Genomic DNA, 12,921 nt, shown 5'->3' with positions numbered 1-12,921 from the left:
AGTGTGTTGTGTACATTTGATTGGTTAGGCTATAAGCATTTTTAATGCTCTATTATAAAGAACAGGACCACATTTCTTCAAATCCACACTAAAACAATACATGCCCATATTTACATTGAAAGAGTGGGAATTTAATATGAAATAGACTGGCTTTAGAGGATGGCCAATTGATTTAACTAATGCAGACTGCTGAAGCCCCATATTATTTCCGGCTGAACTTTGATGCATTCTTTTACAGAACGAGGACTGTGGATTTTGTCCCCCATCACCTACATTGGAATCACAAGTGGAAGGGGTCTTTTAATGGCCAGTATGAACAATTGCAGTGACCATAAACACTTTAAAAGTTCCTAGCAATATGAGTATTAAGACAAACTTGAAAATATGTGAAAAAATCCTATGATGACCACTAATTAACATTTACTAACATTTGAATTGTTTATCCCTAATGCTTAAAACGTTTTGACTTTGAGTGGGACCAGAGCGTCCCAATGGACTGGGTATATGCTAGGAGAATGAACGGGTAGAGAAGTTGGACCTGGAGCAGACTGTGGAGGACTTTGCGGTGCTGTTCAGTACAACAACACACCGCTAAACTGCACACACGCAAATGTCAACAACCACTTTGTTCCTTTGCTGAAATATGTTTATTAGTGGCTCCGCTGTTTGTGTTCATATTGTTTATATGACCATGGTGTCTGCTTTGGTGATGTTTAATTATACTGGTGGTGATGCTAAAGAGAAGTTTAAGTGCCATTGTGTCCATAGCTCATCTCATTTTATTGTCGATCATTGTAGTTTAATTGTTCTGAGTTTTGTATTTTTTGGGGGTTAATTCCAATGAGGCTACACAGAGGAAGGCAGTTTATATTTATATTAATAATCTGTTGGTTTGGACATAAGGGATCTTGTTGCTGATATTTTTTCCATAACACTATAAGTTGCCATTTAATGCAATCAATTTTGTAGCATACTCTTTAATAACAGTATTGTATATTATCACGTATCATCTAAAAGAGTAACGCAATAGCGTTTACTCAGAGTACATTTTATCTGACCTACTTTTACTTGAGTAGTCTACATTTTTTACAGAAGGACTTTTACTGTTAATGAAAAATAATTCTTGAAAGTAAAAGTAGACCTACTTTTACTTAGTAAAAGTAGGTATGTCAGTAACCATAGTACTGTTTTGTACAGCGCTAATCAGGGCTAGACCTTGGCGTTTGTCTGAGCGTATGAGTGACAATGAGCATGAAAATCCTATCACCAGAGGCTAGTATCATCAAACACTGAAACTATTTTAACATCAAAAGACGTGCTTGGTGATACAACATCACACCCATCATATTTAGCAGCAGCCAGCAGGAATGCCTTTGCTTGCATGGTCTAATACCTGGCGGTGCTTCTAGTTTTACTCTTAATCTCAAGCGTGAGTTTACTTAATCTCTTCTAAAGAACCCTTCTCATTTGTGGTTTTACAGTAAAGAAGTCAGATTGGCGTAACAACGGCGCCAAAGGGCTTCAATCTCAGGTCCTTAATTTGAGATGCAGCATCAAACCAAATAGCCCTCTTAATTTGAGGGAGTTTTGATTTTTGAAGTTTAAAGAGCGAGTTGTGAAAGAGTCTTCCCGCAGTAGCCAGCTGGCAGAGGGCGATAGCTGAAGCCGACCACAGAGTGAATCCACGCTGCATGTGCCAGTCAATGTCTTTATAATAACCTGTTTACCTTTGAGTAAAAAGATTAGACACTTGTCACTCATCCTCCGGTTCCCTGTCCCTCCCGCTTGTCCAAATGCTCAGCTGCTCTGTAATGGCTTTTCCACTGCAAGCTTCGGGATTTCTCTCCCTTTCCCCTCTCCATTGCTGTGAAGAATTTTTTCCAATTGAAAGTTTTTATGGAATAAACTGGAACCGTTTCTTGGGGGGCAGGGGCGACCAAACTGACTGGTTCAGAGTCCAGTCCGCTGGTGGGGATAGGCGAGACTGGCCAAGCTAACTTACTGTTTCAATTTACAGTGTTGCTTAATCTCAGTAATAACAACGTTTTATCATTATCATTTTTTCACTTCAAGAGTGTGGCATAACACTAAGCAGACAGCAAGGGGGCAGAACCCAACCACACACACACACACACACACACACACACACACACACACACACACACACACACACACACACACACACACACACACACACACACACACACACACACACACACACACACACACACGCATCAAGTCGGCCTTGTAAACAAATTCCAGAGGGATGAGTTTGTACAAACAGTAAGATAACATTCATCATGCATGTTAACAACCATGAGGGAGATAAAGAGTCCGAGGGGAAAGTCAGCTGCAGGGCACAGACAGCTGGACCCACAGCACACGACTGTTCTTAGTAAAACCTCATCAGAATGGGTCTGAAACCTGAACTCACTTACTTTAGCAGATCCATCACAGGCTCTTCAGGCAGAGCGAGACTGATATATCTGACTGAGATTACTGGCTGGGTGATTTTGGCCTTGTATTGACAATAAGGTTGCATGCACCATACCAGACTGCTGGGTTTATACATGCTTATCGTCGTACAGACTTATATCAATACTGGTCTTGTTTCAGCTTTCAATTTCACTCACTGTAACTTCCACCGGCTTGAACAATTACTGCTGGAGATAATGTTTACAATGTCCTCAAGTTAAAGCTGCAATAACCAATATTTTGTATGGCCTGACCATATACTTTCAGGCTGTGCAGTCAATTAGCTTCACCAGCACAGATAGATGAAAATGTCTTTATTGTCCTGCTTAAATAAAAGTTATGTCACTTGAGTGACATTTTACTAAAGCAGAAAAGTACAGTTACTAGAAAAATTGAAAAGTATTGTTGCACAAAGCTGCGTAACCAATTCAAAATATATAATTATCTAAAATTACAACCTTAAACACATTCAGAATTTAAGTTAAGTCTTGTAGTCGAGTTTGTTTGTTGATTGAATCATGCATCATAAAGTTGAATTAAATTACAAAAAAAGTGCACAAGCCAAATTATTCCTCTCTTGCTCACTGAAAGTTCACTGCATACACCTCCTCAGTTGTCCAGTTTCCATTGCTTATAAAGTGATGCACTTTGCAATCTGTGTGATTTAAAAATAATTGCAATATTATTTATCGTAGCAGCAGTAATATTCACCAAATGAGCCACAATAAAAAGAAGCTCGGCTACAGTTCCAGCAGAAAATGTGAGGTCATTTCCATTTCAAGTACCTAAAAACACTGAACAATCATTTTTTTCAGATGACTTGGAGCAAATATAAGCCAGTTTGGGAAAGTTTTTGTAGCAAAAGGCGTGTCAAACAATGGTAATGCTAGACAACTCTGTGTTTTGCCCCAGTATTGTCTCCACTTACGGGAAACACAAAAGAAACCAGACACTGTAAGAGAAACACAAACATAGAGGTCAACAGTAGGGGTCAGTGGGAGCGACACAGAGCTGATGCCAGTTGTTTTTGATGTTTGAAGATTGATCGACTCCTGTAAAACGCACATCAGCTGACAGCGTCATCAATGAGGAAACGCAGAGCTGAAACGACTGAATGGGGTTTAGTGATTCATGGATCCTGGATGAGGTTACAGGTGGGGTTGGAGTTAGAGAGGAGGAACGATGTGGGAAAGATAAAGAACAGTGTGTTTAGACACAAAATGTAGCGGATCATAAAATAAGTGTTTCTGTGTAGAGAGAGAGAGAGAGAGGCTGAGGGAGTGCAGGGAGGGAAGATGATCCTCTCTCAGAGATTAGTGTCATTGAGGTTAGCAGGTTTATCTTTTATAAGTCTCACAACCTGCAGGACAGATGAGCGTCCTGTCTCAATCAGCAACCGGGGCAGAGAGAGGGAGTCCGCAGTCCATCTTAATAAACCATGTGCAGTAAAAGCACATTTGATTCTGTTTGTATGCAAATGGGATATGACAATGTCACATATCTGGGCATCAGACATAACGGAGAAAATAATTTCCGACATCATTCAGCTGGGTGATTGCAGTCAGATTGGCGGTCATAGAAACTGTTTTTACTAAAGTTGTAATAACTATTCTCTTTCAGGGATATACAAATAAGTCACGTACACACCGGAGTCAATTTTGGGAGAATTAATTGGAAATTCTAAAGTCTGACACAGTATGCATTGTAGGGAATAGGAATAAGGCAGAGTTTTAAAACATTTTAACATGGCTATGACACCAGCAGTTTTGCCTTATAAAGATTTGAATTATAATGTATTTTTTAATTTAGGTGTAAATGGGTCCTCTATATCTCCTTTTCAGGTCAATGTAAGCCAAAATATTTGTTACCAGTCATTTAAATTCAGGAATAAAGTGAATATAAATATATATATTTTTTTACATTGCGTAAAAAACAATTATCATAGCCTAAAACATTAAAATTAAACATGACATAAAAGTAGGATTGTAAGAATATGGAATTTTTTTGTTGATACATATTATTTTATTTTATTTTATTTTATTTAGGCCTGCTAGATTCTCAACAGAAGAGGCAATGGTAATTGATCAGCTAATGATTGGGATTAACTATCACATCTGAGAATACGCTGTGCAGCCGGTAGTGTGTGTGTGGAATGTTAGTGTGTGTTCAGGGCTCATGCTGCGAATGTGTTTTGTGTGTGATGTGGTTGTGTGCTGTTGAGAGCAGGCAGTCGCCACTACACAGGTCTCTCATATGATGCCTGCATGTGCTGGGCGGTCTATGTTAACCACTGTTGACAGCCAGAGTAAACAACGTTACAACCACATCAGCACAACACATAGTTTGGGATGCATGGACCACTGTGCATCTGTGCAGGACCGGTATATTTATGTGTTTAAGAGAATTAGGGATTGAGATAAAATGGGTGGTACAGGGAATCAGGTTGTAGTTTTTTTTGCTACCTCAAGTGATTGTGATTTTTTCCTGTAATCTCGCCAGTTTGATGTCGGCGACAGATTAAGTCGGTGCTGAGCTAAAACAAAACTGACGTGGAGAGATTCTGCATTGTGATTTGTGGTGTGAGAAGATGTGCTGTTGGCAGGGAGCCCACTTTTTCTTGGTCTGCAGAAATAAAACCTGCAGATGTCATGAAGCTACTTGAATGGAACGTCTACACTTAATACAAATAGCCAGAGTGCACGAGCAACTGTGTTAGAAATGTCATAACGTACTGCATACTACAAATTCAATCAGTATTGTTCACTGCCTACTAAATCAAATATTTAGCCTTTACCAGCAGACTGGTGACACTGAAGTAAACTCAAGCAATGCATCTTCTCTGCTTCTGAAGTATTGATCACGTTACCGGCCTGTTAAACGATTCCTCTTCCAATCAATGTAATTTTTTTCCAGGATTATCATGTGAACTCCTGCGTTTTCCTCGCAACTGTACTTTAACATCACTCGCCATCATTCAGAATTATTTCATTCAACGGTTAATTATGTAAGACATCTGCCTCTCAGTCTGCCATTGGACAGCCCAAAGAGCTGCAATGCATTTCGGGGCCGTTGAGTATGTCCAGTAAACTCATGTCTCAAACTCAGAAATTCTGGCTAATCTAGTAAACATTATGCCATTTCTTGCAGATTAAGAAATACACATACTATGCAGTTACATCATTTTGAACACCATCTAGTTTAGCTGTGATGCTAACATTCGCTGATAAGTTTTACACATGTTATCAGTTTAAAGGTATTGGGGAAGTAAGTATCATAAGCAGATGGTAACAAAAAGCCTGAACAGATGATGAGCACATGTCTTGTCCTCCACCTTAGCTTGTTGTATAAGCCACAAAAATACATTTACTAAGGAAAAGAGATCTACTGCCTTATCTCAGTTTACAGCTTTACCTCTCACAGAACCCTTAGCATGGCTGTATTAAACGTCAAGGTGGTGCTAAAGGAGAAGTCCGGGGATATCCAGAGTCAGGTTCATCCTCTTGGGACCATGAATGTCTTTACATAATGCCATGGCAATACATATTTCAACCTGGACCAAAGTGGTGAGCTGACAGACCACATTGACTTCCCTCGCTCCACTGATTATTGTCATGGTCCCACAGAAGCTGGCAGAACTGATATATTTAATGTTTATCTTTAGTTATTTTATTCTATTTTATTGTCATTTTACTGTCAGGATTCCTGAGGGCACTTGAGATCAAGCCAAGAAAAGCTCATCTGACTGGCTGTCATGTATCAACGAAGTATCTCTGGTCACAAATATGACTGCAATTTACTAAATACTGATAAAAAACATATTCTCTTTAGCAGACCATGTTTAGGAATTTAAGATTTTGACGTCTTTGAAACAAGTTTTTTACTCAAGTTCAGTCTTGTCACCCATTCTATCTGGATCACGATGATGTGCTTTATAACAATACAAATACAAATTCCATTACCATTTCTACTATCAACACGTCTTCAAATTAGCCTTGCATTTACAATAGGAGAAAAAATACAACTGAGATACCATTTTAAGCTGGCTCATCAGTCGCTCTGGTAATAGGACCCAGATGGTAGAGCTGATATAAAAGCAAGGTAATTTCATACAAGGGCATTGTGAAAGGACAAGACACTTCTCCTAAAACCAAACCGAGATAAGGCTATCCTATATCTCCCCAACAACATGATCCTCGTAAACTTGTATAATTTCCAATTAAATCTGATTGGAAGGAGAGCGAGCGAGGAGAAATGCAGAGAACCCGCAGGTGGGAGAGATTGATTTTCTTTTAAAGAGCTTCACAATGCAACTAGATGAGGTCGCCTGAGATTCAGCGCAGATTCGATTATTAGCGTTAAATGCGAATCTTACATGCAGACGCACACAAATGCTAGAACATACACTCATACACACATATACACACATACGTACTGTAGAGAAATACTCCACACCTTATATTTGGGATGCATGTTTATTTATACCAACAAGTGTTTTGCAGTGTCATAAACACACAAACTAAACCTTTTAAGTCCTTTTTCTTTGAACCACACAGTAATATTTGCAAAACACACAAAAGAATGGGGCTTTAACTAATGTTGGTTTGTTAAAGACCCAGACACTGAAAAAATAAATAAAAATGAAGATATTGTTTTCACACTGTCATGGCTTACTGGGTCACTATGTTTCAGTTTTTTCCCATTTCATTACCTATACTGTGTCGGCCTGCTGGGTCAAATTTGTCCTCTCCCCATTTTCATAGTGAACCGAAAATATTTGTACTCTTCTTAAAGGGTGGGCTGGCCGGCCCTTGCCGGCCCTTGCCTTGCGCATTTCCCCCATGGGGGTGCAGAGCAACCGGCTCTAGCTTTGCCTGGAAAGTTCAGAGGTGAAAGTGGCCCGTGGCTCCGGCTGTGTCAGCTTTACAGCGCACGAACCTCGCCAATTCAATGTGTCATCACCATTTATTTGTTTATGATTAAATAGTTTACTAGAGCACTGTGGTGGAAAAGCACACAATCTTTTACTTGAGTAAAAATTGTAAAACCAGCGTGTATAAATGAAGTTAACCCTACAAGCAGGCTAAAAGTCCTGCATTCAAAATTAAACGTGAAAGTACTCATTATGCAGATGATCCCATTTCAGGATAATATACAGTGGGTACGGAAAGTATTCAGACCCCTTTAAATTTTTCACTCTTTGTTTCATTGCAGCCATTTGCTAAAATCGAAAAAGTTCATTTTTTTTCGCATTAATGTACACTCAGCAACCCATCTTGACAGAAAAAAACAGAAATGTAGAACTTTTTGCAAATTTATTAAAAAAGAAAAACTGAAATATCACATGGTCATAAGTATTCAGACCCTTTGCTGTGACACTCATATTTAACTCACATGCTGTCCATTTCTTCTGATCCTCCTTGAGATGGTTCTACTCCTTCATTGGAGTCCAGCTGTGTTTAATTAAACTGATTGGACTTGATTAGGAAAGGCACACACCTGTCTATATAAGACCTTACAGCGCATGAATCATGAGGTCGAAGGAACTGCCCAAGGAGCTCAGAGACAGAATTGTGGCAAGGCACAGATCTGGCCAAGGTTACAAAAGAATTTCTGCAGCACTCAAGGTTCCTAAGAGCACAGTGGCCTCCATAATCCTTAAATGGAAGAAGTATGGGATGACCAGAACTCTTCCTAGACCTGGCCGTCCAGCCAAACTGAGCAATCGTGGGAGAAGAGCCTTGGTGAGAGAGGTAAAGAAGAACCCAAAGATCACTGTGGCTGAGCTCCAGAGATGCAGTAGGGAGATGGGAGAAAGTTCCACAAAGTCAACTATCACTGCAGCCCTCCACCAGTCGGGGCTTTATGGCAGAGTGGCCCGACGGAAGCCTCTCCTCAGTGCAAGACATATGAAAGCCCGCATAGAGTTTGCCAAAAAACACATGGAGGACTCCCAAACTATGAGAAATAAGATTCTCTGGTCTGATGAGACCAAGATTGAACTTTTTGGCGTTAATTCTAAGCGGTATGTGTGGAGAAAACCAGGCACTGCTCATCACCTGCCCAATACAATCCCAACAGTGAAACATGGTGGTGGCAGCATCATGCTATGGGGGTGTTTTTCAGCTGCAGGGACAGGACGACTGGTTGCAATTGAAGGAAAGATGAATGCGGCCAAGTACAGAGATATCCTGGAAGAAAACCTCCTCCAGAGTGCTCAGGACCTCAGACTGGGCCGAAGGTTCACCTTCCAACAAGACAATGACCCGAAGCACACAGCTAAAATAACAAAGGAGTGGCTTCGGAACAAGTCTGTGACCATTCTTGACTGGCCCAGCCAGAGCCCTGACCTAAACCCAATTGAGCATCTCTGGAGAGACCTGAAAATGGCTGTCCACCAACGTTCACCATCCAACCTGACAGAACTGGAGAGGATCTGCAAGGAAGAATGGCAGAGGATCCCCAAATCCAGGTGTGAGAAACTTGTTGCATCATTCCCAAGAAGACTCATGGCTGTACTAGCTCAAAAGGGTGCTTCTACTCAATACTGAGCAAAGGGTCTGAATACTTATGACCATGTGATATTTCAGTTTTTCTTTTTTAATAAATTTGCAAAAATTTCTACATTTCTGTTTTTTTCTGTCAAGATGGGTTGCTGAGTGTACATTAATGCGAAAAAAAATGAACAAAGGGTGAAAAATTTTCAATTTTAGCAAATGGCTTTATACAGCCTACTTGATATTTTTATCACTCAATTTACTACTTAATAATGCATCATAGTTAGTCTATTTATTTATATATAAATGGAAAAGTTGTACTTAACTCTATTGGTGTGATATCACAAAGTTGTTTACAAGAGCACAGAGGTCTTCATAGATCTGGCCTCTTCATTTTTTTTATGTCACAGTGCACCAGATTGATGCTTTTGACTTTAAAATCCACAAAATGTCTTTCCGGGTGGAGCATGCTCCCAGTCTCCCCTAAAAGGTCCAAGCTCGGTAAAACAGTAGCGAGGGAGCTGCTGCAACTGTGAACATATCAGTTTGCATTGCGAGGATTCCGGAGTGTTCCAAGAGAGCACTGTGATGTTGAGTAGTGTTACAGTAAAATATGTAACCCTTAAACTGCATGATAACCAGATCGGTCTGACATTTTTGCTCATATCCCCATATCCGATATGTCTAACTCCATTTCACAGACATAAGAGCCTCCTCTGTGCCGTGAGACCGTTGAGCCTCAGGGCCCTCACAGTCATGTGTGAGACTGAGGCAGCATTGAGATCTGCAGGCTCTGGGGTCGCTGTGTGGAGCTGCAGGCTTGGTTCACAGGGGTCAGTCGGAGGATGTGCGCTGTTTGCATTGCAAAGCCACGCTGCTGCCAAAGTGAGCCCATAGACCTTTAAGAGCCCTCACCAGAAAAAGAACATTCTTGGAAAGTCTGTGAATTTTTTTTTTTTTTAACTTCTCCCCTAAGGATCTTACAGTAGCACAGAACATGTGAATGTTACAATGAGGACTTCTGTTGGGTTTATGTTATGTTGGCTCAGTACAGAATTAAGTATTTGACCCTGTGAATTATAAAATATTGCAGGTTTTACAAGCAGGAAAAGTGGTTCAACTTGTACGACAGTTGTTGCTTATCTTCTGTTACCTCCTGAGCGCTTGGATGTGAGCGAGAATGCATACAATATTTGTACATGAGAGAGTGTGTTTATATATGTGTTATTCTTGACTGGATCCCTGCTTCCTCATCCTTTCCTCAGAAAGGCACTTGTCTGGTCACAGAACAGTAATTCATTGTCTGACAGCTGTTTTCTTTTCTGTGAGCCGGCCCTCCTTGGATCTTGGGGTGTAATTCCACACACATGGCCAGCTGGAAGTTTTCCTGAAAAAAAAAAAGGCCACGAGCCCAGTGCTGACACATACGCCAGCAAATTGCACTATTAGAGCATCACTGGTCCAGAAATCAACACACGTCTCTTCAAGTTAGTTTGTGTCCACCTGTTTCAAGTCCAAAATATATAAAACTAAACTCCAGCAGATTCAGAATTGAGTTGGACTTTTAAATCAGTATTTTTAAAATCTTCATCAACACTTGATTCGTTCTATAATTTCTATACAGTTCAATTGCTATTGCTAATTAGGGTTGGATTTAGGCCTAATTGATCCGTATTTCAGTACACTTACAGACACAATGATTTTTTTGTCAAGATCAAAGATATTTTTGTGTGAGCATTTTAGTCAAAACCACACGTCCGCAAACACACTCACAATGAACTTGTCAACATGTTTAGCAGGTAAAATCTGCAATTTCAGCACATTAGTTTAATATCTGCTCATTCCAAATATACATAATGTACAGCTGAGGATGATGGAAATGTCCTCATTTTTGCAGGTCATTTTGCTGTAAACCAAAGTACTGGACATTATGAAATTTTGTGCAGATCGTGTAGCTAGATGAATGGTTAAGTGGTAGGATAAAAGTCAGGGGATTACAAAGTCAGTAGGATGTATCCTATGGGGACCATGAATGTGTGTACAAAATTCCATGTCAATTTATTTTATAGTTGTTGAGATATCTCAGTCTTGGCAAAAGTGGTGGACTGACTATCTTTACCGGTCCAACACTTTCGTGGCCAAGAACATAAATGGAACTTTAGCTTCAGAATTATGTCTTTAATGTCATTTCAATTCAAACTGTTTTTTGACAACTTTACATCAGCCTTATTGAACGCAGCCTGTAATAAAAATGGCCATGTCATGAAAAATCTCCTTTAACATAAGTAAACAAGAGAAAGAGAGGAAGCTTTGTTAAGGGCTGCGTGGGAGCAAACTTGCACAGTGGTGGTTTGAAGGCGTACGTTTGGCTGTTTCTCTCATATTTGTATGAATTTTGAGTACAACATTTTCACCTTTTTTTCTTTTATGTTTCAAACCTGCCTTGTGATAGGAGGTAGATCAGCACATCAACTTTGTTGATGCTTGGTGGGTGTGCTTTATCTTGTCTGTGAGTCTTTACTCTCTACCTACCAGGAGGGTTAAGCATACCTTTGGAGAACCACAATTCGTAACATTCCTATGATATTACATTGTGTTGTCACACAACGCAACCCAATTTAAAATGTAAACCTTATTAAAAGCAGACCTTTGACATTTCACACATAAAATGCCTTTTAACATGTGACTGAATTAAAATAATGGCACTACAAAACAGTCCGGATCAAAAAAAGCTGAGGGAGAAGCTCCAGGCTGCTTCGCTTTGAGTGCCAGGTCTCCTGATGAGTCATGTGCAGAACCCGTTTTACAACCATTTTCCATTTGATTTCCTGTCTGGATGACCAAAACCTCCCTGGAGGGTAGTCGGTAACAGAGTCTCGGTTCGATTTGGATACCATCTCTGCCCTGCATTTGTAGTCCAGTTTGTGCACCCAGATGGTGCAGCAGCATCAGTGCATTCACCTCGGTGTTGACGCGATGAAAAACTGGTCACCAACACCCGACACTGATTGTGCGTAAAAAATAATTTCATGGTTTCACTGCAGCTGAAGAATTATACGATCCTCTGTGGATCAGGGAAATTCTCTGGCCTCTTAGCCCTTATAGCCCTATGAAACACTTATCTGATTCATTAGGGCTGAAAAGAAAACAATAAAACTGTTTCTCTCAGCTGCTGAAAAGCTCATATTTTGGAGATGCAATATCAAGTGCTTCGGCTACGGGAGCTTTGATGATATTCCTCTGATAAATCTTTACTGCCACAATGTCTTTCAGTTCAATTAACAACTGTCTTTTTGTCAATTTATCAGTGCTTTTTGTGATGGATAGACATTCCAACTGATAAAACGGTAAACATATAATACAAAACAGTGACAGTCAAACAAGAACATGCTGTTTTTCATTGTTAGGTCTTGCTGCACATTTACCTCAAACACCTGACTAGTTTTACAAACCTTTATTTCCCTTCCAGAATTTTTAATGAACTTGTCAGTTAATTGGCCTCTTTGAACATTTTTCAGTCCCTATGTCTCCTACAGTTTCCTGACAGAATGAATATCATGGTCTGTAGGTGCTAAATGACAGCATGTTTGGGGGTGTAAAGGCTCAGCTACAGGACAGCGAGCACTGCCTCCCACAATATAACTGCATTTGCAGCCACCACAGTGAAGGAATTACACTTGAAAAGCCTCCAAGTGGAGCAATGACGGAGACTTTGAGAGATAAAGGCTGCCAGTAGCATCGTTTTAATGTTTTATTGGCACAGAGTACCAATTTTCAACATACCTCTCCTCAAGTGCTCATTAAAGCTAAAATTACACCAGTTAAAGGCTTATAAACCTCCATATCGCAGAAGCTTGACAGTGAAAGCCATTCCTGTTTCCCTGGACGAGCCTCCTTGCTCCGATGATGGAGCAACACTCAGATCTACAACCACTGAGCCACAGCTATACTT

Source organism: Anoplopoma fimbria, chromosome 20 (assembly GCF_027596085.1).
Source record: "Anoplopoma fimbria isolate UVic2021 breed Golden Eagle Sablefish chromosome 20, Afim_UVic_2022, whole genome shotgun sequence".
Lineage (NCBI taxonomy): Eukaryota > Metazoa > Chordata > Actinopteri > Perciformes > Anoplopomatidae > Anoplopoma > Anoplopoma fimbria.
Note: the sequence above shows the minus strand (reverse complement) of the source record.